This window comes from Canis aureus, chromosome 7 (assembly GCF_053574225.1).
Source record: "Canis aureus isolate CA01 chromosome 7, VMU_Caureus_v.1.0, whole genome shotgun sequence".
Classification (NCBI taxonomy): Eukaryota; Metazoa; Chordata; class Mammalia; order Carnivora; family Canidae; genus Canis; species Canis aureus.
Window position 1 is genome coordinate 51,925,412 of NC_135617.1, and position 26,616 is coordinate 51,952,027.

General features: G+C 41.6%; 1 protein-coding gene and 1 pseudogene across 1 annotated transcript in view; one reads left to right on the top strand and one right to left on the bottom strand.

The window, feature by feature from the left end:
* The window catches only part of GCM1 (glial cells missing transcription factor 1), a 45,518-nt gene continuing 18,902 nt past the window's right edge, over positions 1 to 26,616 (top strand). Inside the window, exon 1 of the mRNA XM_077902635.1 lies at positions 1 to 54. The gene's annotated coding sequence lies outside the window, so the exon portion shown is untranslated. The remainder of the gene's footprint in view (positions 55 to 26,616) is intronic.
* Positions 9,166 to 10,058, bottom strand: LOC144316854 (oligosaccharyltransferase complex subunit OSTC pseudogene; annotated as a pseudogene).

The window sequence follows — 26,616 nt, forward strand, 5'->3', positions numbered from 1 at the left end:
AAAAGGAGCTTTGGGGCCAAGAGCGTTCACTGTGTCCTGCTGCCCACCCACCAGGTAAGAGGAGCTGAGGATGGTGCAGCTTCGCAGTGGCGGTGGAAACAAGGTACTCATAGAGCAGCCTCAGTGGAGAGTGAAGGGCAAAGATTTAAGTGCGATTTGGGGAAGGAGGAGTGTGGTCCTCATGTGCAGATAATTCTTTGGGATTTTTGCTATAAATGAGAGCAGTAAATAGTAGGGCCAGAAGAAGCCAAGAAGAGTTTTGTTTTTTTTTTTTTTTTTTTGGTGTTTTGTTTTTGTTTTTTAAGACTGGAGAAACAACAGCTTTTCGGTAGGTTTATAGGAGGAGTGATTTAGCAGATGGAAAAATTGATGAGGCAGGGTTCGGTGGAATTAGAAAGGCAATATTCCTGGGTAGGGAAGATGGATGGGATTAAGTGGTTTTGGATTGGAGTGCAGATAGATGAGGGGTCAGCAAACTTTTCTACAAAGGACCAGACAGTAAATATTTTAGTATTTGCGGATATACAGTTTCTGTTGCAACTATTCTGCTGTGTCTCTAGAGCCGACACACACAATACATAAATGAATGGGTGTGGCTGTGTTCCAATAAAACTTCATTTAGGTTCACTGAAATGTTAATTTCATATAATTTTCACCTGTTACAAAATATATTCTTGTGATCTGTGCACCCCACCCCCTCCCTAATTATTTAAAAACTAAAAACCATCCTTAGCTGGCATGCTGTACAGAAATGGGTAGTGGGCTGGATGGCTCATGGGCCATAGTTTGCCAACCCCCAATCTAGGTGACAGACGGGAGGTTAACCTGGATGGATATAAATAAATTGGATATTAGTGGTGAGGGGAATCCAGGAATTCTCCCAAGTGCTTCAATTTTCTGTCCAGTAAGACCCTGAGAATGAGGAGAGAGAAAGTACAGTAGGTTTGAGGAGAGAAACAAAGGCCAAAAATACAGAGGGTGACTTGACCAGGAAGAGCCTATTAAGTAAAATGATTCTCCATGAAGCATGAAGGCCCCCTTTGAAGTTTGCGGTCGTGAATCTGAAGTGAGATCTGTTCGGTGGGGTTGTGTTTTTCACCAGCCACAATCGGCTGCTTGGATGGGGATGCAGAGTTCTCAGAAAGTTGGGTCTTTCCAAGCTGTGGCTTTGCTAAGGGCGGGGTTCTGAGTAGGAGGAGGTCCAAGAAGTTGCGTTTGTATAGGAGAGTGATTATTATGGTTGTTGGGTTGTGAGGCTAGTAAATATAACAACAGGATGCTGAGTTGCATTTGAATTTCAGATAAACAAAAAATAATGTTTTAGTATAAGCAAATCAGGTGATTAGGTGGGAGGGAGAGAGAACATAAAGTGGTTGAGGGAGTGTTATGGGGTGGGGTGTCAGTGGATTAGAAGTTCTAGTTTGAGGGATCCCTGGGTGGCGCAGCGGTTTGGCGCCTGCCTTTGGCCCAGGGCGTGATCCTGGAGACCCAGGATCGAATCCCACGTCAGGCTCCCGGTGCACGGAGCCTGCTTCTCCCTCTGCCTATGTCTCTGCCTCTCTCTCTCTCTCCCTGTGTGACTATCATAAATAAATAAAAGTTTAAAAAAAAAAAAATAAGTAAATCTTAAAAAAAAAAAAAAAAAAAAAAAAAAAAGAAGTTCTAGTTTGGGGAAGAATATTGGAGATGCTACCAGGAAGGCCGAAGTAGAATCTATTGCTTGACCTTGAAATTATGAGCAATTGCAGCTACTGATCATGACAAGGTTCAGGGTTCAGCCACTGGTCATGACAAGGTTCAGGGTTCAGCCACTGGGATATGCGAGTAGCACTGGGTGGACAACAAAACCATTGAAGCTAAGGAATTCAAGGAACTCACCATTCAGAGGGAGCAGATACACTGGTTGCATATTGATAATGCCCTAAGAAGGCTGAAATAATTGCATTCTTCCCATGTATCCAGCACCGTGTTGGGGCATGAAATGAAGATTAATCAGTGTTCCAGTCTATAGAGTGACATAGAAAGTTCATTTAGAACTGGATCAATGGGGCACCTGGGTGACTCACTCAGTGATTAAACGTCTCCCTTTGGATCAGGTCGTGATCCTGGGGTCCCAGGATTGAGTCCCGCATCAGGATCCCCACATGGAACCTGCTTCCCTCTCTGCCTATGTCTCTGCCTCTGTGTGTCTCTCATGAATAAATAAATAAATTCTTTAAAAAAAAAAAAAAAAACTGGATCAGGGATGCCCTTGAATGTTATGCTAAGAAATCTAGGAACGTTGGTTTAATATCCCTCCCCTTCCCTGTGATGAGAAATAGTGAAATCAATGCAGCTCAACTATTTGACATACCTGAATATGAGAGCTTTTAAAAATGGATTTGAAACCTACCATGTTACAATAGTATATAACCTGGGGTTGGGGAAACTGCAGTTGGTTCTTTTTAAGCTTTCATAATCTCCTGGTTACTTCTAAAATGAAAGTAATTTACTTATTTTTATTTTAAAGATTTTATTTATTTATTCATGAGAGACACAGAAAGAAGGCCGAGGGAGAAGCAGGCTCCATGCCGGGGAACCTGATGTGGGACTCAATCCCAGGACCCCAGGATCACGCCTTGAGCCAAAGGCATTCTGAACCACTGAGCCACCCAAGCGTCCCTAAAATGAAAGTAATTTAGAAAATACTTGAAGAACTCCCACCCACCCACCCTGCAACAAGTGAGTAAAATCAGACAATAGAAAGAGGAAGGTTGGGTCCTTGAAATATGCATTGGATCTGTGGGTGGTGCCTTGGGGTTGGCCTCAGGAGGGGTTAGGAAGGAGCCAGCATGGGCTGGGCATTGGGTCAGACCTTTGAGAAAAGGGAAGGAGTAAGCAAACATAATTTTGCTCACTCCTGTCTCTGTACTGCTTCAGGACACACATGCTTCTCCCTCCCCACCCCCTCGGCCCCCCAGTCGAATGTACAGGTTGTGACTAGGATTTGGAAACTAACTGGAAGTCAGAGGAGACATCAAGGGGCCTTCAGAGGTGCCAGGTTCTCAAACTACAGTCCACATTCTGTGAGATGTTGGCCAAGATGTGCAGCCACTGCTTAGGGAAAAGTGAACTCCCTTTGTTATCCAATCAGAAATGGAAAATGACTGCTCATTTGTACAATTGTAATAAATTCAAGAGAAGACTGCAATTCAGTAGAGAAGCCACAAACCAACAGCACATAGAGACCCTTCTTGGGGCCGGGAGGGGATGCCAGAGCCTTAAATGAAAGGGAACAGGTCAGGAGATGGCTAAAAAGCCCTCTACCCTAATTTCAGAGGCCAAGTCGAGACAGCAGAGAAGGGGTATTTTTATTATTATTATTTTTATTTTTATTTTTTAAAGATTTTCTTTATTTATTCATGAGAGAGAGACAGGCAGAGACACAGGCAGAGGGAGAAGCAGGCTCCACGCAGGGAGCCTGACGTGGGACTCAATCCCAGGACTCCAGGATCACACCCTGGGCCGAAGGCAGATGCCAAACCGCTGAGCCACCCGGGCTGCCCTGTCCCCCGTTCCTAATAGAGCTCCAGGCACAGACACATCAATAAATATTTGTTGAGTGAATGAAGGGGTATGGAACAGGAAAAGAGATTCTTTGGAATTTCCTAGGTTATATTTGACCTATTAACCGATATGTGTCCTTGGGCAAGTTAATTAACATCCCTGAGCCTCAATTTCCTCATCTGAATAATGAGTGATTCCAGTCAACACCTCCACACCTTTTGCAAAGATGAAATGAGGTAACACTTAACAGTAAGAAGTAGTGATTGCTGCTGTTGCCGATAGGAAAAGAGATAGGGAGGAGTCATTTTGAGGTAGGAGCAGGTTTTTAGAAATTACTTGACAATTTAAAGGGGGTGGGGTGGGACCTTTAAAAATTTTGGAAATTCTGTAACCTAGGAGAAAATTTTCCAAGGTAAGGTAAAGAAAAAAAAGTATTTGCTTTCCATTACATGTCAACTCGTATGGGAGACAGTTGTATATATATTATATGGAAGCAAAGCCCTGGAGATAGATAACATCCTGAGCAAATACAAGTATGCAAGTAGCAGCAGGTAAACCGTGAAATAAAACTTTAACCCAAACTGTCAGATATCAAAACCCGTAATACTGGGGCACCTGACTGGTTCAAGTCAGTAGAGCGTGCGACCCTTGATCTCAGGGTTGTGAGTCCAAGCCCCATGTTGGGTGTAGAGTTTACTTAAAATCTAAAAACAAACCCCTGATATTTCTACTACACCAACAATTTAGGCTCAAGTATCTTACAATGGTAAAGGTGACTGGAGAGGTTTAGTCCAACCCCGAGTACAGAGCCCACCTCTTGGCAAAGGGTGACTTCTATATTTGTGCCATGAGGAGATCTCTCTCTCTCTTTTTTTTTTTTTAAGATTTTATTTATTTATGAGAGTTAGAGAGGCAGAGGGATAAGCAGGCTCCATGCAGGGAGCCCGACGTGGGACTCGTGGGACTCGATCCCAGGTCTCCAGGATCACATCCTGGGCCGAAGGTGGCGCTAAACCGCTGAGCCACCCAGGCTGCCCTGAGGGGATCTGTTAAGACAGACAGGTTCATTCTGAACAGGTACTGATTCAAAGGTTCTTTCCAACAAATTGAAATTGATCTCTATTTGCCCCACTTCGGCACTGGCTCTGGCTGTGGCACTGGCTCTGGCCTCCGGAGCTGCGCCCAGAAATCCAGGCCTGCCTGAGGACATGGGGCCACGTCCTTGTGACCATGGTGCTACCACTCCTTTTCTCGCAGTGATTGCTAACAGATGAAATAGCTCTCTTGTCAGTCACTCCCAAGACTAGTGCCTGCCTGGTGCGAAATGTGAGATGCTAGCTCCAAGCCCTGACCTGAGAAGCTTGTGGGAAGATCAAGTTAATGCTCCCCTTAATTCATTCAGTCAAGAAGCATTTATTATGTACCAGGTACTGGGAATATGTCACTTGACAAAATAGCCACCTGCCCTGGGGGGAGCTTTTCTTGTGTGAGAAAATAGAGAAGGTGATCATTGCTAGGGGGAAAAATTGAAGCAGGTAAGAGGAATTGGGAGTGTCAGAATGGGAAGTGTGCTGGTTTCAGTTTAAGTGGGATGGCCATGTAAGTGAGGATGAGGAGGAGGTGAAAAAGGTATCTGTGAGGTTATTGGGAAAGAGCAGTGGGGGACTGCATGGGTTTTAGGGGTGGGCAGAAGGAATTGGCTGTGCAAAGGTCCAGAGGTGGGAGCCTGTCCAGTGGGCAAGGAGCTGAGTGAGCCAGGTGAAGGGGAGCTGAAGGCCCCTCGAGAGGCGTGGGCTGGAGCTGCATTGTCCACTGCCATGGCCTCCAGCCACACGTGGGTCTCAAGCTCTTGAAATGTGCCTAATCCAAACTGAGACATGCTGGATGACTAAATGACATGCTGCAGGTCAAAGACTTTCAATGAAAACAAGAAGGTAAGATTTCTCAATGTTTATATGGAGCCTGTGTTGAAATAATAATATTTTAAAATTCATCTCACCTGTTTCTTTTTACCTTTTTATTATGGCGACTGGGAAATTTTAAATGCCACACATGGCTCCTACTTCTGTTAGTGCTGTTCTTCTATACCTTTCTAAGGACTTTGCTTTTATTTTGATTAAAATGGGGGGCTTTTGGAGAGTTTAGAGCAGGGGAATGACATGGTCTAGCTTTTTGCCAAAGGATCATTCTGGCTGCTATATTGAGATTAAATTGTAGAAACTCACTTGTGGAAGCAGGCAGACCAGTCAGGAGGTACTGGCAGTAAGTCAGGGGAGTGATGATGGTAGCTTAGCAGAGTGATAGTGATAGAAGTCATGAGATGTGGTTGGAGTCTGGATATATTTTGAAGGTAGACACTGGAGGATTTCCTACAGGAATAGACATGAGAGATGAGAGAAAAGAAGGAGTCAAAGATGTCTGTGAATATTTTGGTTGGAGAAACTGGAAGAATGGGGCTGCCATTAACTGGGTTAGGAAGACCACAGACAGAGCTGTGGAATATCAGGATATCAATTGGGATGGCAATTAAATGGTTGCTATGTGGATATTTAGTAGACCATTGACCGTGTAAAGTAGGCACTCAGGGGAGAAGCCTGAGCTAGAGGTATATATTTGGGAACTGTAACATCTAAGTGGTATTTCAAGTCAGGATACTACAGGAGCTCACCAAGGGAGTGAGATTATGTTTAGAAGAGAAGATGAGGTGCTTGGGTGGCTCAGTTTGTTAAGTGGTGGACTCTTGATTTCATTTCAGGTCATGATCTCAGGGTTGTTAGATGGAGCCCAGTGTCTAGCTCTGTGATGAGCATGGAGTCTGCTTGATATTCTCTCTCTCTCTCTCTCTCTCTCTCTGTCTCTCTCCCTCTCTCCCTGTACTGCTCCCCTGCCGTCCACCCAAGCCCCTGCTCATGCGTGTGCACTCTCTCTTAAAGAAAAAGAAGTCCAAGGACTGAGTTTAAGAATAAGACTGGGGAGAAAAGGTGGAAATCAGCAAAAAACTAAGAAAGGAAGAGGAAGAGCCAGGTTATGGTGACCGCAGGAGCCAATGAAGGACGTGTTTCCAGGAGAAGCAAGTAATAGACTGTGTCAAGTGCTCTCTATAGGGAAAGATGAGGATGAAGAATTGACTGTTGGATGTAAGTGATGTGCAGGTCAGGAGGAGTTTCTTTGAAATGATCTGAACAAAAGCTTGATAGCAGTGGGTTTAGTGGAGAATGGTGGGAAGGGCTTTGGAGACAGCATCAGCAAGCATGGATAACTCCAAAAATTTTACTGGAAAAGCAAGGAGAGAGATGAGGCCAGAAGCTACTAGGTAACTGGGGCTAAAGAGAGAGATAAATAATGATGGGACACATAAGAGCAGTTTCATGTGTTAATGAGAATAGCACAGGAGAGAAAGGAAAGTTGATGATATGTTAAAAAAAAAAAAAAGTGGAAAATGCTAGAGTTCTGTTCCCATAGACATGAGAGGGGATTCTCTCGAGGGCATGGACAGGGTTGCCCTTAAGAGCCTGGACAGTTCATCTACCGTGGCAAGCAGGAAAGCCAGCTCTCAGGGTGTGGCTGTTGGGGGTCGAAGCTCATTTCCAGCTGCTTCATTTCTGCAGTGAAGTGGGAAGCCTGCCCATCAGCAGAGTGAGGTGGTGGAGGTGTGTGGAGTGAGTTGAAAAGTGTTAACTAGCTGTCTCGGACACGATGTGAGAGTGAATACACGGGGGACATATAGGATGATTAAGGGTCTTCGTGGGATTTATGGACGTGGGTTTAAAGCCAGAGTGGTGAGCACAATGTTCTGTTTTCTTTGGCCACTTCTTGCTGCAATGGGCCGGGACTGACCAGGGTAAGCGAAGAGTGGAATGATCCAGGGCTGTGCTACCTGCAAACGCCTTGAGGGTGGATTCAAGGGAGCGGTCATAAGGATGCCTCTTAATGATTGCTGCAGAGTTCCCGCGTTCAAACAACTGCTTGCTGAATGCTCACGTCCTGTGGCCGCAGTGTAGCAGACCTGCTCCGGGCTCAGCGCTGCCTCTGGGACCGTTTGCTCTCACGCTGCTCCGCCTTGGCCTAGGCGGGAACGTCGGCTGAGGCACCAGATAAGACAGGGCTGCTACCTCCTGGCCAGTTGCCGCAACTGCAGACACACCAGGCCCAGCTCTACAACCAGCTTCTCGCCATCTGGTAAAACCAATGGCCTGGCTGGCCCAGGAGGCCACCACCTCTGCCTTTCCCCAGCCCTCAATTTTCCATTCTCATTCTCAGGAGCAAGCAAAGTAATTCCTACTAAAGGACATTTCTTTCTTGGGAACGTTTCCATTTTAGTGGACAACTTTGAATATCAAAAGCTCACAAGAACCAAGGAAGTGAAATAGTCATTTATTTTCAAGTGTCTGGGGAAAACCAATGCAGGAAATATTTTATTTTTTTTTATTTTTTTTTTATTTTTTATTTTTTTATTTATTTTATGATAGTTACAGAGAGAGAGAGAGGGAGGCAGAGACACAGGCAGAGGGAGAAGCAGGCTCCATGCACCGGGAGCCCGACGTGGGATTCGATCCCGGGTCTCCGGGATCACGCCCTGGGCCAAAGGCAGGCGCCAAACCGCTGCGCCACCCAGGGATCCCAGGAAATATTTTAGATTCAAGGGTCTACACTGCGACCATCTTTGCCCCCTACAAACACACATATGCTACCATGAAGACAGGGCATTACACTCGGAGTAAGTTCACTGAATGTGAACTTTATGTTTTTCGATCAGAATTCATATTAGATGTTTACTGAGACACAGACTGCCATAGGTCCTACATAATGTATTCATCACCCAGTGGTTTGGTTTAAAAAGCTTTGTTGTTGTTGTTGTTTTTAAGATTTTATTTATTTATTCATGAGAGAGAGAGAGAGGCAGAGACACAGGCAGAGGGAGAAGCAGACTCCATGCAGGGAGTCCTATGTGGGACTTGATCCCAGATCCCAGGATCATGCCCTGAGCCAAAGGCAGATACTCAACCACTGAGCCACCCAGGCATCCCTCTTGGTTAGAATTTTTTTTTTTTTTAAAGCAGTCAGGTCCATCTAAGGACTACTGAAGCAGGTTCTGCATTTTTTAAAAAGATTTTATTTATTTATTCATGAGAGACACAGAGAGAGAGAGACGCAGAGACATAGTCAGAGGAAGAAGCAGGCTCCATGCAGGGAGCCTGATGTGGAACTCCATCCTGGGTCTCCAGGATCACGCCCTGGGCTGAAGGCAGGCGATCAACTGCTGAGCCACCCAGGGGTCCCTTGGTTAGAATTTTTGCAATTACCCCTTTTAGTATAATAGTGCTGAAACCCTTTAAAAATTAAATAAATTATCTGATGGGATTAAACAACATGTCAAGCTTTATTACTATATCAGTTACCTGGCAACAGGACCCAAAAGGAATGAAGCTTCAAGTGGGCAAGCATTTATCAGTTAATTTTAATTTTTATCAAAATAATACCTGACTATAAGTTCAAATAGTTAAAAAGGCTTATGGTGAAAAACTGCAAATAGCTGATCTGCCTTTTTTTTATTAGAAAAATTATTTATTTCTGCTCCTTTCATACATCTTATTGTGCAGAAACAGTCTCACACATATCTGAATAATGTACTGTCACACTGTTTAAAGGCAAAGCACCATAGGTAAAGCTGATCAGAGTTCTCAGCTTATGGGATCTTGCTTCCTGATTTTACATTAATTTTTGAAAGTCAGAAATGTCATCTCCACAAAATGTTAAGGGGGCTGTAAGAAATAATCACTTTATTCAATATTGTAGTTGTGGAAATGGGAGTATATTTTCTTATGAAAAACTAAGAAGAAAATGCCACTAAACATCATTGGTGTGTCAGTACAGGCCAGCAGGAGACATACTGTGAGAAATTTGTCTCTTTGATACCAAGAAGACATTCTAGTTCAAGCTTTAATATGATTCCTATTTCTCACGAGATGCTTCTTTTCTGCTGCTTCACTCTTTTTCCATATTTCACATCAGAGGATTGGTACAGCCTTTAAAACTTCATTAACAGGAGCAAATCCAATATCCACGGATTTCTTGTCAAAAGGCATTTTTTAACCCATCAGGTAGCCCGGCAGTTTCATTCTCATGAATACTCTAGCCATGAAAAAACTCAATAGGACACAGACGAATCCAATGAATAGAAGAAATCTATTGAGTTTTGGAATGTTTGGTGCATTCGATCAGTCCAGGATTATGAAACCTAAACCTCCCATTGTAAACAGGAAGCTGGATGCAAGTCCTTCCATAATATATTGTCCATTTACTCTGTAGGCCAAGAAAGCTACTGGTCTCTGATGTCCATGTTCATCAGTCATAGAACCAACACTTGGAGGTTCAACAATAACATCATAAATTATTCACCGTCATGGCCGACGACATGTGCACCCAGGGCGGCTTCTTCAGCTGCAGGTTGGGGCATTCGAGCACTAAGAACGGGACGCGGTACAAGGTCTCCATGTTGGTGGCGGCAGGGGTTTCTCCTGATCTGCTTTTTTTTACTTCCTACCCTTGTACTCAGGGAAATTACCCATGTCTTTTTTTTTTCTTGGCAATTTTTCTTATAAATTATCTCCATGTTTCTGAATAATATGTTTATACTGTGTTTCTCAATTTCTCTCTCCTCGGATAATTATATAAAGATTTTTGGCTAGTCAGTCATAGGCATTTACATTTCTTCGACAAAACATTGTTCATTGCTGAGGTACAAACTTTTGGTTTTCCTGGAATTAATAATTGCCTTATTTTTTGTATTTGCCTATTTTTCAGTGTATCCCTAATTAATTTACTTTACTGAATCTTTGCCACACACTAATTGATAATATTGCAAAGGCACTGCTTCTCATTTTTTCCTGTAGACCTCTGTATCAGCATTCTCCGAGAAACAGAATAGAGTGTGTGTGTGTGTGTGTGTGTGTGTGTGTGTGTGTGTGTATGGTGGGAGAGAAAGAGATAAAGAGAGAGTGCATTTCATTTTTAGGAATTGGCTCACATTGTGGAGATTGGCAAACCAAAATCTGTAGGGTAGGCTGGCACAAGTCTGAAAGCAGTCTGGATATAGAATTCCTTCTTGCACTGGGAAAGAAGTCAAACTCTCACTCTGCAGACGACATGATACTCCATATGGAAAACTCAAAAGACTCCACCCCAAAATTTCTAGAACTCATACAGGAATTCAGCAAAGTGGCAAGATACAAAAATCAATGCGCAGAAATCAGTTTGATTTCTATACACTAACAATGAGACAGGAGAAAGAAATTAGGAGTTGATCCCATTTACAACTGCACCCTAAAACATAAGGCGTCTAGGAATAAACCTAACCAAAGAGGCAAGGGATCTGTACTCAGAAAACTATAGAACACTCATGAAAGAAATTGAGGAAGACAGAAAGAAATGGAAATGTTCAACACTCATGGATTGGAAGAACAAATATTATTAAAATGTTTATGCTACCTAGAGCAATCTATACATTCAATGCAATTCCTATCAAAATACCATCAACTTACTTCACAGTATTGGAACAAATTATCTTAAAATTTATGTGGAACAAAAAAGGAAACCAAAGCTGGAGGCATCACAATTCCAGACTTCAAGTTCTATTATAAAACTATAATCATCATGACAGTATGGTACTGGCGCAAAAAGAGACAGATGGATAATCAATGGAATCAGAATAGAGAAACCAGAAATGAACCCTCAACTCTATGGTCAACTAACCTTCAACAAAGCAGGAAAGAATATCCAATGGAAAAAAAGTCTCTTCAACAAATGGTATTTGGAAAATTTGACAGCCACATGCACAGAATGAAAGTAGACCATTTCCTCACACCCTACACAAAAATAGACTCAAAATGGATGAAAGACCTAAATGTGAGACAGGAATCCATCAAAATCCCAGAGGAGAACACAGGCAGCAATCTTTCTGACTTTGACCACAGGAACTTCTTACTAGACACATCTCCAAAGGCAAGGGAAACAAAGGCAAAAATGAACTATTGGGACTTCATCAAGATAAAAAGCTATTTGCACAGTAGAGAAAACAGTCAACAAAACTAAGACAATTGACAGAATGGGAGAAGATATTTGCAAATGATATATCAGATAAAGGGCTAATATCCAAAACCTATAAAGAACATGAAACTCAATATCCAAAGAACAAATAATCCAATCAAAAAATGGGCAGAAGATATGAACAGATATTTCTCCAAAGAAAACGTACAAATGGCCAACAGACATGTGAAAAAATGCTCCACATCAGTTGGCATCTGGGAAATACAAATCAAAACCACAACAAGATACCACCTCACACCAGTAAGAATGGAAAAATTAACGAGTTAGGAAATGACAGATGTTGGCAAGGATGCAGAAAAGGGGAACCCTTGTACACTGTTCATGGGAATGAAAACTGGTGCAGCCACTCTGGAGAGCAGTGTGGAGATTCCTTAAAAAGTTGAAAATAGAGCTACCCTACGACCCAGCAATTGCAGTACTAGGTATTTACCCCAAAGATACAGATGTGATCTAAAGGGGCACCTACACCCCAATGTTTATAGCAGCAATGTCCAAAACAGCCAAACTATGGAAGAGCCCAGATATCCATTGACAGATGAATGGATAAAGTAGATGTGGTATATATACACAATGGAATACTACTCAGTCATTAAAAAAAATGAAATCTTGCCATTTGCAATGACATGGATGGAACCAGAGGATATTTTGCTTAACAAAAGAAGTCAATCAGAAATACAATCATCATGATCTCACTCATGGAATTTAAGAAACAAAACAGGATCACAGGGGAAGAGAGGAAAAAATAAAACAAGATGGTATCAGAGAGGGAGATAAACCATAAGAGACCTTTAATCATAGGAAACAAACTGAGGGTCACTGGAGGGGAGGAGGATGGGGTGAATGGGTGATGGACATTAAGGAGGGCACATGATGTAATGAACACTGGGAGTTGTACGCAACTGATGAATCACTGAATGCTACCTCTGAAACTAATAATACGGTATATGTTAATTAATTGAATTTAAATTTTAAAAATTTCCTCTTGCTCATAGGATGTTATTCTTTTTTCTTTTAAGGCCTAAAACTAATTGGATGAGACCCATCTATATTATATAGGGTAATCTGCTTGACTTAGTCTGTTGACTTAAACCTTAATCTCAACTAAAAGAATCCACCTTCAGCAACATCCAGACTGGTTTTTAACCACATATCCAGGATCTTGGATTAGCTAAATTGACACATTAAAATTAACCAGCACCAAGGCACCTGGATGGGTCAGTTGGTTAAACGTCTGCCTTAGGCTCAGGTCATGATCTCAGGGTCCTGGGATCGAGTTCCTCATTGGGTTCCCTGCTCAGTGGGGAGGCTGATTCTCCCTCCCTAGTGCTCTCTCTCTGTCAAATAAATAAATAAAATCTTTTTTAAAAAAGATTTTATTTATTCATGAGAGAGAGAGAGAGAGAGAGAGAGAGGCAGAGAGGCACAGACACAGGCAGAGGGAGAAGCAGGCTCCACTCCATGCAGGGAGCCTGACCTGGGACTGGATCCTGGGTCTCCAGCACCACACCCTGGGCTGAAGGCGGCACTAAACCGCTGAGCCACCGGGGCTGCCCAAAATCTTTTAAAAATTAAATTAACCAGCACCAAAAAAACAAAACAAAACAAAACAAAAAAGCAAAACCCAAACACATAAATAAAATTTAACCCTCACACTTTCTTTCCCAGAATACTCTGTTCATGCATATAGTTTCTGCTCATAATTATGGTCTTCTACATACCTGCCCTGATGGACTTCTCTTCATTGTGCTCCTGGAAACCTTTCTCATCCAATTACCCCTATTTTGGGGGAGCATAGCTAGCCTTCAGTAGTTTCCGGTGCACAAGAAGCAAAATTTTTAGCCTTTGAATGTTTAAAACATTTTTATTTTTCCCTCACATTTGACTGATGTGGCTCACTCTAAAATTCTGGGTTGGAGATGCTTTTCCCTTGGAATTTTGGAGGTATTACTCCATCATCTGCTGATTTTTCAGAGTTAGTACTTTTGAATAGTCCAGTAAAATTCTGATTTATCTGCTTTTTCTCTCCGGAAGTGTAACAATTCTTTCTCCTGACTCCCAATGTCCTGAGCTTTTCCAGTGATGTGTCAAGGTTGGGCTTTTTTACTCACCTGCTGAGGATTCAGTATAACTTACTGTCTGGAATCTCATGCCCTCCAATTCTGGCCAGAAAAATTTCTTATATCACTTTGGTTTTTTCCTCTTTTCTACTTTATTTTTTTAAAGATTTTATTCATTTATTCACAAGAGACACACACACAGAGAGAGAGAGAGAGAGAGGCAGAGACAAAGGCAGAGGGAGAAGCAGGCTCCATGCAGGGAGCCCAATGTGGGACTCTATCCCAAGCCTCCAGGGTAACACCTTGGGCTGAAGGCGCCACTAAACCGCTGAGCCACCCAGGCTGCCCATCTTTTCTACTTTCAATTATTTCTTTTTCTGCTAGCTTCTAACTTTAGTGGGTGGTCTTTCTAATCTAACCCTTGAAGCTTATTTCCTATTTTTGTTTTCATTCAGTTTTGATTTAGTCTGGTTGGTAGGTTTCCTTGATTTTAGTTCCCTAAATTTTTATGATTTTTTCATTTTGACTGTTATATTTACAATTCCCTAGAGCCCTTTCTTACTTTTTGATATTTTTTTCTTTTTTTTTTTTTCCTGTAGCATCTTGGCTGTTTCATCCTCCAGGGACTTCATGACATAGTAGCAACATCTTCTGGTACTCTCCTTCCTCCAAGGTGTGGTTAGCTGGTTAGTTTTAAATCTCTTTCATGTTGGAGGCTTTTCCCAAATGTGTAGTCATCCTTGACTGTTAATATTTAAGAGTGAGATCACTTTCTTAAAAGCTAATTTGTAGCTCTACATCTGTAGGTTAAGCCTGTGGACTAGTGAATTCTCTTTTAGGGGATTGGTCCTTGAACTGTCCTTTTTATCATGGAACGCTAAACTTTATTTTTCTAAGCCTGTTCAATTTCTGCAGAAAAGAAGGGTCATCCATTTCCTACAGCCAGAGTAATGTCCAACGAGGCCTAAGAGGAGTGGGAAAAAAGGCTGAGGGCAGAGTGGGAAAAAAGGCTGAGGTCCCCACAGTTAATTTTTAGACTTTTATTTAGTTGAGCTAATTTCAGCCTGGTGCTCACTTCAATCTTCCCTTATTCTTTATGTCCCCAAATGGCAACTGTCTCCAAATCCAAAGCCATGGTCATTCAGTTCCCCAAGAGAACAGATATCAGCTCTCCTGTTGACTGGGGAGGCATTATCTCGAGTGGATTAAGGAAAACAACTCGACTACTTAGTACATTCCACCAATGCTTTTGCCTCACTCAAGCCTGGCCTTTCTTAGTCCCTGGGGTCTCCAGCCACTAAGCCTGTGAGCCATTGGCTTTCCTTTTTTTACCTCCACTTAAGTTGGAACATTCTCTCCCCTTCCTAAGTCGCTTCCCCTCATGTCTACTTTGTCTTTCAAAAAATCATTGAAATCCCTTTTCTCCTGTGTCCTCCTTGCCTCTTTTTGTTATGGTGATGGTGGTGAACTTTTTCCTTAATAACATTTAACATTTCTTTTTTTAAAAATTTTTTAAAATTTATTTATGTATGATAGTCACACAGAGAGAGAGAGAGAGAGAGGCAGAGACATAGGCAAAGGGAGAAGCAGACTCCATGCACCGGGAGCCTGATGTGGGATTCGATCCCGGGTCTCCAGGATCGCGCCCTGGGCCAAAGGCAGGCGGCCAAACCGCTGCGCCACCCAGGGAGCCCTACATTTAAAATTTCTTTACAGTTAGTCTAGCAGAGGGATTGGGGATGAAGAGGAAATAAATACCTATGGACAATTTGTTGGCTAGACGTTTTGATGAAGAGACAGGAAAAAGTGCAGAGGTTGGGGCAGGTCCAGAAAAGACGCTCATGTAGGGCTGGATATATACAGGCCTTTTGAAGGTACTGAGTCCCTGGGTAGAGCCAAGAAAGGTTCAATCCAAGAGTTTGCAAGGAGACTGGAATACTCAAGGGGCAGTTAGTCTGACTACTTCATAATTTTGTTCTAGGTACTCTTTGTCAACCATCATATGTTCTGGTTTTTAAACAAATATGATACATATAATCAACTTTATACCTACTTTTTCTAAGCTAAGCATGAGGATCAAAGAGCAATGTTCTTCCTACCCAACATGTACAAGCTAACCCTCCCCTGCCACTTTTTGCAGATTTCCTCTCACTACTGCAGGGTCTTTAACAGAACCTCAGATCATTTTATTTCTTTTTTTTTTATTTTTATTTATTTATGATAGTCACACAGAGAGAGAGAGAGAGAGAGGCAGAGACATAGGCAGAGGGAGAAGCAGGCTCCATGCACCGGGAGCCCGACGTGGGATTCGATCCCAGGTCTCCAGGATCGCGCCCTGGGCCAAAGGCAGGCGCCAAACCGCTGCGCCACCCAGGGATCCCATCATTTTATTTCTAAGTAAATATATATGTTAGTAGGCCTGCTGTCACACAGACACATCATAGTAAAAAAAATAAAAAAAGAACTCACCATAATGGAAAACTGTCACATTAAATCATAAGATTAGAAGGATCTTAAGTGTGATGTTGTCTAGCTGATACTACTGTGCTTCAGGGCAAAGTGATATTGTACGTAGGAAATGACTCTAAATGCTCATTCACAACTACGGACAGATGGCAGGGGCAGAGGGACAGTGCTGGGGTTGCTGTAAGACCTCTAGCGGTTGTCCTGTTCCATGTTGCCTGGTGATGACCAAATGGCTGAGATTCTCAGCTTCTTCATGTATGAAATGACACAAATACTTGCCTTGACTATCTTGTAAGATTGTTGGAAAATCAAGTGTGGTCATTCAGATCAAAATGTTTCCCTAATTGTGCCACTACACTGATATATTCAGAGATACGTTAATGGAATTTGCCCGGAACTTTGTTACATTTTCTGTGGAATGTGAAATTAAATGCAGTACATTCCATGATCTTATGACACTTAGAATTTAGTAACAGCTCTTTAGGGAAGGGAGGAAAGTAACAAAGACAAAAATCTAGCTTTTTTTTTCTTTTAGTACCAGAATTTATGTCTCGAATCTGAAAGAACTCCGTGCATATTTTTCTGACCCATGTCTGCTATCATTAGCTGTATTCTACTTTCTTCTTTGGGTTGAGTTTCTCCAACATTCATTCATTCATTCATTCATTCATCCATTTATTTAAAGATTTTATTTATTTATTCATGAGAGAGACACACACAGAGAGGGGCAGAGACACAGGCAGAGGGAGAAGCAGGCTCCATGCAGGGAGCCCGATGTGGGACTCGATCCTGGGACTCCAGGATCATGCCTTGAGCCAAAGGCAGATGCTCAACCGCTGAGCCACCCAGGCGTCCTAAGTTTCTCCAACCTTTTTTTTGTTCCTCTAACCTTTAAACAAAGGTTTAGAAAGCTTCAATGTGGTAGAAATGACCCAAATGTCCATTGGTAGATAAACGTATGAACACGATATGGTATATGCACACAATAGAATAGGATTCAGCCTTACAGAGGAAGGAAATTCTGACACCAACACAAACCCAGAGGACACGATGCCAAGTGAAATAAGCCAGTCACAAAAAGACAAATGCTGCATGATTCCACTTATATAAGGTACTAAGAGTAGTTAAATTCATAGAGGTAGAAAGTAGAATAGTGGTTGCCAGAGCAGGAAGGGAAAGGGAGTTATTACTTAATGGATGTATTTTCAGGACACCTGGGTGGCTCAGTGGTTAAACATCTGCCTTTGGCTCAGGGCCTGATCCTGGAGTTCTGGGATCGAGTCCCGCATAGGGGTACCCGCAGGGAGCCTGCTTCTCCTTCTGCCTGTGTCTCTGCCTCTCTCTTTCTGTGTCTCTCATGAATAAATATGTAAGATCTTTTTTTAAAATGGCTGTATTTTCAGGTTTGCAAGATATAAAGAGTTTTGAAGATGGATGGTGGTGATAGTTGCACAACAATGAATATATTTACTGCCACTGAACTATACTTAAAAATGGTTAAAATAGTACATTTTATGTTATGTATATTTAGCCACAATAAAAAATTGGAAAAACAAACCAGCTTAAGTGCATGATAGATGTGTAAATCCAGTAGCATGCCCAGAAATAAAATCAGGTGTGCCTGCTTCTCTAGAATCATAACATGTCTCCAGCACAATAGTGGGTGTTCAGTACACTTGTGGGGCTTGTTGAATTGCATTGGGTTTCTACTCACCAAAGTTTTTAAGTGATTTCTTTCTCTTTTTTTTTTAAGATTTTATTTATTTGAGAGAGAGAGAGAGACATGGGGGCTCAATCTCAGGACCCTGAGATCACGACTTGAGCCAAAATTAAGAGTTGGACATTCAACTGACTGAGTCACCCAGGTGATTTTAATGAATTTTCTCAAGGTTAGGTTTTCTGGATAAAGTTTGAAGAAATTACAAGAAAGATGACTGAAATAAATTTCAATAAATACCAAGTCCCAAATATTACTCTAAAGAAAAAGGAAGAATTACAGGAATTATCAAACGAGAGTCCATTTCAGCTGAGTTGTATTCCTACTTTTCAAGTGACTGGAATTTTTGGTAGATGACCAGTCTTCCACTAGCAGGGATGTTGAGCAATCATCTGGTCCAGACCATGCCTTCAGGCAGGTAAGATATCATCATCCCATTTTACAGATGAGGCAATCCTGGTGACCAGAGAGGTAGAGAAACTCAGCTCAAGTCACACAATAAGTGAAGGAATGGCGTCCAGAACTCAGGGCTCCTGCCTGCCAGGACCTGTGCTTATTTCTGCTATGTCATGCTTTGTCTTCTCTAACTCCTCTAGATCTGTTTTTATTTATCACATTCTAGAATTAATATATTAATCCTAATTATTGTGTATAAAATCTTTAAGTGTCCCAGCTATTGCCCTGGGAAAAGGCGGGCAGTTAAAAAGCTTTTCAGGGTTGATATGATAGATATCTGGAATTGAGTCTCAGATTCAGACTCTAAAAGACAGGAATTCATGTGATGGTTGATGAATTGGTTGACCTCTTTGACTCCCAAATTCCTCATATGTTTAAAAACATGCCTGATTCAAGGTGTTTTTGTGAGTCAGATGAGATTTGTTTGTAAAGATATTTTGTATAGTATAAAGAAAATGGTTTTTAGGGGCACCTGGGTGGCTCAGTCGGTTGAGTGTCCGACCCTTGATTTTGGCTCAGTTCATGATCTCAGGTTCATGAGATGGAGCCCCACCAAGGCTCTGTGCTCAGTGGGGAGTCGGCTTGAGACTCTTTCTCTTCCTCTGCCCTTCTCCTTCCCCCTACCCCTGCCTAGCTCCCTTTCTCTTTCAAATAAATAAATCTTAAAAAAAAAAAGAAAAAGAAAAAGAAAGAAAAGAAAATGGTTTTTAAAGTATGGTCCAATGAATCTTGCAGGTACCCTAGACCCTTACAGGAGGTTTACAAAATTAAAACTATTTTCATGAATATATTAAGATATATTCTTCACTTCAAAATAATCTCACTATAAATCTCTCACACATGCAGTGTAGTTCCCAGAGCCTACATGACATCCGCATGTACTATAACAGATTGAATCCAGAAGCAGATATGAGATGTCCTGCTACTTTCTATTGCGTTAGATATTAGATTTGCAAAAAATGTTACTGTGACTCATCCCATGAATTTTTGTTTTGAACATAGTTTTTTTAAGTGATATTTATATTAAAATGAAATGGGTTATTACTATTATTTTACATCAATTAATAAATATTTCAGGGGTGCCTGAGTCACTTAGTGGTAGTGGGCTAAGCATTTATCTTTGGCTCAGGTCATGATTTCAGGGTCCTAGGATCCAGCCCTGCATTGGGCTCCCTGCTCAGAGAGGAGTCTGCTTCTCTCTCTGCCCCTCCACCTGCTTATGCTCTCATTCTCTCTCAAATAAATAAATAAAATCTTTTAAAAAATAAATATTTCAAAAAAGTTTTCAGTTCTAATTTCTAATATGGTAAAGATTGACAGATATAACTACATAAACAAAAGCTTTTTGAGATTTTCATATTTTTGATTTTTTTAGTAATCTCTACACCCCACATGGGGCTCAAACTCATGACCCTAAGATCAAGAGTCACATGCTCTTCCAACTGAGACAGCCAGGTCCCCCAAGAGTCTCCTTATTTCTTAAGAGTATAAAAATGTTTGAGAACTGTTGCTATAAAGCACTGTACAAATGGTAATTATTTTTACTTTATATCGCTGACTTAAAAAGGAATGTCATGCTAAAAAAGGATGCACCTTTCTTATGGGAAATTTAGAAAATTACAAATAAATATAAAAAAGGAAATAGTATGATCAACAATCCCATAATACAAAGAACAGTGGTTACCATTTTTGTTGCATTTTTTCTCAGCATTCTTTTATTTTTAAATTTGTTTAATTGAGGGATCATTAACACAATGTTATATTAGCTTCAGGTGTGCAATCCTTTGATTACAAATATCTAACCTGTGATTCCGCCAGGCTTCAGAGTTTGGGTGGCACCAGTCTAGGCTGTCAGGTGCTGGCCTTTGGCTCTACCTTCAGGATCTCAGCTCTGCACAGTTCTCTCTGTGTTTTCTTCAAGGGATATCTCATGTGTGTTCATCGCTGAGTCTTCAGTTACTGCATTTGTCCACCACTTTCTCCCTCTCCTGCTCTGCCCTCTATGGGGACGCTAGCTGCTAGAACCTCAAATGCCGGTGATCAGGAGCTCACAGGCAGCAGAAGTGGTGGGTGCTGGGTCTGCGGGAACCAGTCTTGGGTGCCATAGAGCCTCGGCTGAGGGCAGGACCTCCCTCCTCCAGCAGCATTTCATCCTGTGGACATTGGTGGTGCTGTTTTACTGACAGCATCTCTTTCTCCTTATCGTGTTACCCCCTCCATTCCTGCCACCTTTCTAGTCCTGAGATAGGAGCCCATGGAGAGCTGAAGATGGGGCAGTTCACACTCTGAGTGTGACTATCACTAGCAACAGCTCCACCCCACCCCATGACAGGTTCACTACTTCAGGACTTACTATGTGATGACAGCAGTTGTCAATCTTCTGAAAATCTTCTATTTTCACTATTCAAAATTAGTAAGAACCTCCAACAGCTTTTGATTATGTGGTAATATCTACCAATGTTTACCATATTGGAAATCAGAACAAAATAGCTTGAAATATTTATTAATTCTTCTAAAATAGCAGCAACAGCTTATTCCATTTTAATGTAGATCATATTCCTGCTTTGATTGTTCTGTGACTTTTTAAAAATCTGATTCCTAAATTTTAAAAAGTTGGTGTCAATTTCCTAATTTGCAAAATTATTTAAGAAACAAAATTGTTTTCTCAGTTCTGACTTTACTCACATTGTTATCAACCAGCAGGACATCCCATTTCTTGCCTTTTGGTACAAAACAAAAGAGCAGCAAACTTTTTATAGGAAACTGGAAAGAATCCACTTTTATGAATGTGAGAAGTTCTTTGTTTCGGGTTTTTTCCCCCTTTTGGGGGGTTGACCCTGGGTTCATAGTTGTGATTTTTATATTACACATATATCTATCAGTCATAGTTTCTGTAAGTAAAACTGTTCTCAAGGCTTAAAGTATGTATATTTTTTAAAGTAAGCTTTATGCTCAACATGGGCTCAAATACACTACCCTGAGATCAACAGTTGTCTTCTCTACCAACTGAGCCATCTAGGCACCCCTTAAAGAAAGTATTTCTAAATTTCATAGTATTTTCCAGAGAACACCATGACATCCAGAGGCTTCCCCACCTGAACCACCAATTAGGGAACAGTCAACCATGTCTGTCTTGTCTGCCCAGATATTTATAGAGTACACTAAGTTAGCCTCTTATTTCTCAGAACAGATGCAGCTCAGAATCCAATTTAAGATGATGCAGGGTGGTCTTTAGAACTAAAGTATCCTATACAGACCTTGAAGAGTTCTCCATGTGAGAATCACAAATGGCTTAAAATTTGAGACACCCTAGAGGAAAAATCCAAAGTTCAGTTTTATGAACTTTTTATGAATGATTACCTGCTTTAAGGACTGCTTGTGTTGGTTCAGGGTTTAACTGAGATGATGAAGATTCTGTGTCCTGCACATTGACTCAAGTGAGATATTATGAAGCCTTTCTGATTTTAAGGGGTGTCAGACAAGTTCCTCTGGGTGCCCACCTTTATTAGAAGGATAAATAAAAAGGAGAGTGGTTCGTTTTGAAATCTGGGCAAAATTTAGGCTTACCTAGATTGGAGATGTGTTAATAGATCTTTAACAGGTGCAAGTTGAAGGACTCAATTCCAAGGAGTGAAAGTGTAAATGGTCTTTGTGGGTCGCATGATTCCAAATGAGAGGACTGGAGTGGGCCACAGACTTGCCTGAATCCAAATCTCTTTGCTCTCCCTTTGCTTATCTCTCTCCCTATGCTTTTTGCTCCCTTTGGTTTCATGGTCAGATTCTGTCCTGCAACAGCAGAGCTATGGCCATAGTAGCTCAGAGGCCAGCTTACAATTTGGCAGCTGAAAGGAAAGAGCAACCTCTTCACCTCTGACTTGGGAAATTCCAGAAGAGGACTGTATAGATCAGACTGAGTCTGGTGCTAGAAGGGACAGAAAATTCTGATGGATAGCCTTGTAGGGGGAGTGAGGGGGGTGGCAATAGCAGTTTCCTTAAAAATGGTGAGGTGAAAAAAAAAATAAAAATAAAAATAAAAAAATAAAATGGTGAGGTGAGGAGGCAGGGGGAAGTTGTTACCAGAAAGGGCTGATGTGTCAGATAGATTTCCTCTATCATAGAGGAAATCACTGTTATCTAGCTGATATTTCTCCTTTGACCAAGATCAGATTATGGATGCCAAGAGATTGGTTCCTTCGTGACCTTATAAAGATTGAGTTATTTAACCACTCTGTGCCTCAGTTTCTCGTACTAATATAACTTAATAATAATGTTATTTCGTAAGGTAGTTGTGAGGATTAAGTGTTTAGAACAGTACCTGACATATGGTAAGAGTTAAATAAATGGCTTAGTTCACAGTGGAGGGACCAGACAATGGGTGAAGCTAGGGCCTGGCACATCTATTGAACCGGGAGGATAGACAAGACTTGTAAATGCTGGAAAAGCTCATTCATCTTGTATTGCAAGAAGTCTGAAGGCCATAAACTGGAGACAACAGTGGTAGCCTATCTAGGCAAGCACCTCTGGCATACTTGTCCTGAAGCAGAGGCCATACAATGACACTCTCCTGGCCCTCTCTAAACATTTGGAAGTACAGGTGTAGGAAGCTAGGGTTGGTGTTGTGACTTGGATGTGTTGCTGGCCTTTAGGGCCTGGGGAAACAGTATGTTCATGGGACAGTCCTACACAGAACTATCCTTCCTAAAATGCCTAAAGCACCCCCAATGATGTGAGAATCCATCATGATCTCAGTAAGTAGGCCCCAGAGGGATGGGGAACACAAGAGCAGAGATACTGAGAAATCCAAGCTTCCGTGGTTGAGGTCAGTCACCAAGCAATAGGGCCTCTTAGCACCCGGCTTTTTAAATTTATATATATTTTATTTATTTGTTTGTTTATTTGAGAGAAAGTGTGTGTGTGCGCGCGCCCACACGCATGTGCAAGCCAGGGGTAGGGGCAGAAGAAGAGGGTGAAGCAGGCTCCCCACTGAGCAGGGAGCCCAATGCCCTGAGATCATGAACTGAGCCAAAATGAAGACTTGAACACCAACTGAGCCACCCGGGTGCCCCTGAGCACCTGGCTTTTAGGGCAGGATTCCTGTCTTCGGAAAGGAGACAGAGACTCAAAAAAGCAGAGTGGAGCTCTGAGTACATAGGAAGAAAGACAAGACTCCAGACCCTGAACAACCCTGGGCAGTTCATGCAGCACCTTGGCCAGCACGCTCTGGTTTCTGCCTCAGCGCTGCCACCTACATGCTTGCAAGTCACTATTTCTGAAAGCCTCGATGAACACCGCTGAAGAGAGGGTGTATAATAAGGATAGCATCTACCACATAAGAGTGCTCTAAGGATGGATTCTTTAGCAAGTGTTCGATCAATGGAAGTGGCCATGATTATTGTTGTCACTAAAAACAATGATCGAGATCCAATTAGGAGAATTTGGGTAAGAAGGTAGGATTCTGGCCTTGCGAAAGTACAAGTGCCGTTAACCAGTCTACAACATGAGGTCACAGCCCAATCTGAGTGTGGAGAGAGCTCCTCAGTTTCTTCCTGTGTCAGAGTAGGGTTGGTTGGTGGATGAAGATGGATGTGATGTTACAGCTGGCCTGCAGCTGATCATTGTGTGAGGAGAAGGGAGGTGAGAGATACCAACTCCTCCGTAAAGGAACCAGTAGCTTAGCTGGGGACCCAGGACTAGCACTCATGAATAGTTAAAGTAATAGTATGTACATTTACTCTTACAATTATGCAAAGTAATATCTTTGTTCGGGGATGTGTGTAGGGGGAAACAAATGCCTGAAAGGACATGACCAAAATGTTAACAATGGGAACCTCTAGGAGATAAGAACACAATTTTTTTTTAAAGATTACGAATAAATTGGTAACTGGCAAGAATAGAGGAGACCGAAATGAATGGATAATCATGATGGGTGTGCCAGTTACCAATTTATTTCCTCTCAAGTCTAAAATCCATTGTTTGTGCTTCTGGAGCTTTCTACTTTGAGCTTCTGGAGCAGCACCATGTAGAGCTCTCTCTCTTGCCAGTTGGCAGAGCCCTTGGCTTTGTCCTGCTACAGCGTGTCTGGAGATGTTGAAAGAACCCCCTGACCAAGAAGGGACTACAAGGAGCAGATCAAGATTAGTGTGATAAAGCACCAGAAAATTCTTCAGTGTCTCAACCTCTAGGCAGAAGAGAAATTCATTCATGAACTGAAACACTAGTGAGAAATCTCAACACTGCCAATGATCTCTTAGCAACTACACAATACAGGATTTTGAGTCTTCCCGAGGATTTTGCCCTCTGGCCTGCTCATCCCTTTGTCCACATCCTGTCTTCCATGGTCAGGGCCTTCCTGACAGTCACCTACTTCTAATGTTGAGGACACTAACTTTTCCCATGACTTTCTCTTTGCTCATAATATCACCGTTACCTGAAACACCTTCCATTCTTTGATGCCTTAACAAATATCCATCTGTCCTTCAAAAGGCTAATCGGGCATCATGGTGGTGGAAGAAGTTTCCCCAGATTAGCTTCCCTTCAACTTCATAACTTCTCCTTCCACATTCCTTCTAGAATGCCTCTGTTCCATGCATTAAGTTATCTTAGGCTTATTTAGTGTCTTTGTTTGTCTTTTCTACTATGAAATTCAATGTTTTAATTTTCCCTTAGATCTCCAGAGCCTAGCAGACAGCCTGGAACACAGCATGTGGACTGAACTGACTTGGGAGAATGATATTATTTGAGATCGGAACACTCAGAATTAGTGGGGGCATAATTGGTAGGTGTAGAATAAATAGCATTTTAGTATTTCTGGTTTAGGAATGTTGGCCATCCAATATCTATTCCAGTAGGTTCCATCAGCATGGTATTTCTCTACCTCTGTCTGTCTCTCTGTTCTCTCTCATACAGAGGCAGGGGTAAGTGGTAGGAGAATTAGAATCTACTATTAAATCAGTCTGTTATGAGCCCAACCTATGAAATGATGAGCAGAAAAACACCTGTACTTCCTCATGAGGTTCTTTTTTCAATGTCCATTTCAGTTAAAATCCCCTCTTAAACTAAAGGAGGAGAAAGTTCAGAGGTGAAACTTTGAAATATCCATCATATTACTGGCATTCTGGGGCCAATTGGGCTGGATCACTCTTGCCTATCCCAAGCTCTTTCACCTATCCCAAGCTGAGAGCATCTAAATTTTGATTGGACTTTTGCCAGAGCTCATTAGCATAGTGTACCTTGACCTGGATTAGGGAACTACAGCTTCTGCGTAGAAAATGATCAGAACCTGCTGGGACCTGAACCAGAGATGAGATTTTTATGACACTGTATTGTCTGCATTTCCATAAGAAGTCAGAAGGTAAGGAAGCCAGAAATCCTGAGGAGAGGCCAATGTAAGGAATATTCTGTCACCCTATTCCTCCAGGGTTTCGTTGTTGTACTTGGTTCTCTGTAGAAATGATGAAATTTGAATATACTTTGGTGCAAGTTGCTTAAAAAAAAAAAAAAAGGAAGTCTTTACAAAATTAGTTTTTTAATTCTGGAAGAAAACTGAGTTAGTTGTTTATTTTTCGAAGGGCTGCAAACATTTTTTTTCCTGTTTTGTTCTTAACTTTCATCGCTTCTTGGCCTTTTGGCTAAGATCAAGTGTTCTTAACTTTCAGGGGGAATATTAAATTAACGTTTGTTCATTTGGCAACAATTCATATCTGAGAAAATCAAAAGAGCAATGTAACTTCTGTGCAGCAAGAATTTTTACTCCCCTCCCCTTAATTTAAAAACAGAAGAATTATGTCTGCGTTGCTTCAAACGCTTTTGAATTTTTGAGATGTGAATCTTGTTATTCGAGGTATTTTTTTAAAAAGATCAATCTGTTCCGATTAGCTATAACAAGTTTTAGACCGTCTGAGTTACTATTGTTAACGTTCAAAGAGGTAAGTACATAAAACTGCTGCCATCATGTTGACACTCGATCTTTGTGTCTCATAAACTTGTAATTGAAATCTGATTTCAAGTGAGTTTATGGCAGCATTTCTTCAGCAATTCAATGCTTATTTCCCAAATAGAATTTGACTTAAAACTCTTGGGGATTTAACCTTGCATGGCAGTGTTTGAAACAAGGGTAATGGACTTCATGTTCTTTGACCACTAGGTTGTAGGTGAATGTGGTGGGAGGGTGAAGAGACCCTTATTAGCTTGTTATATAATGGTCACATATTTCTGTATTCATATTCTTGCCCTCAGCATATCTCAGTGACTGAAAAGTATTAGGGTTAT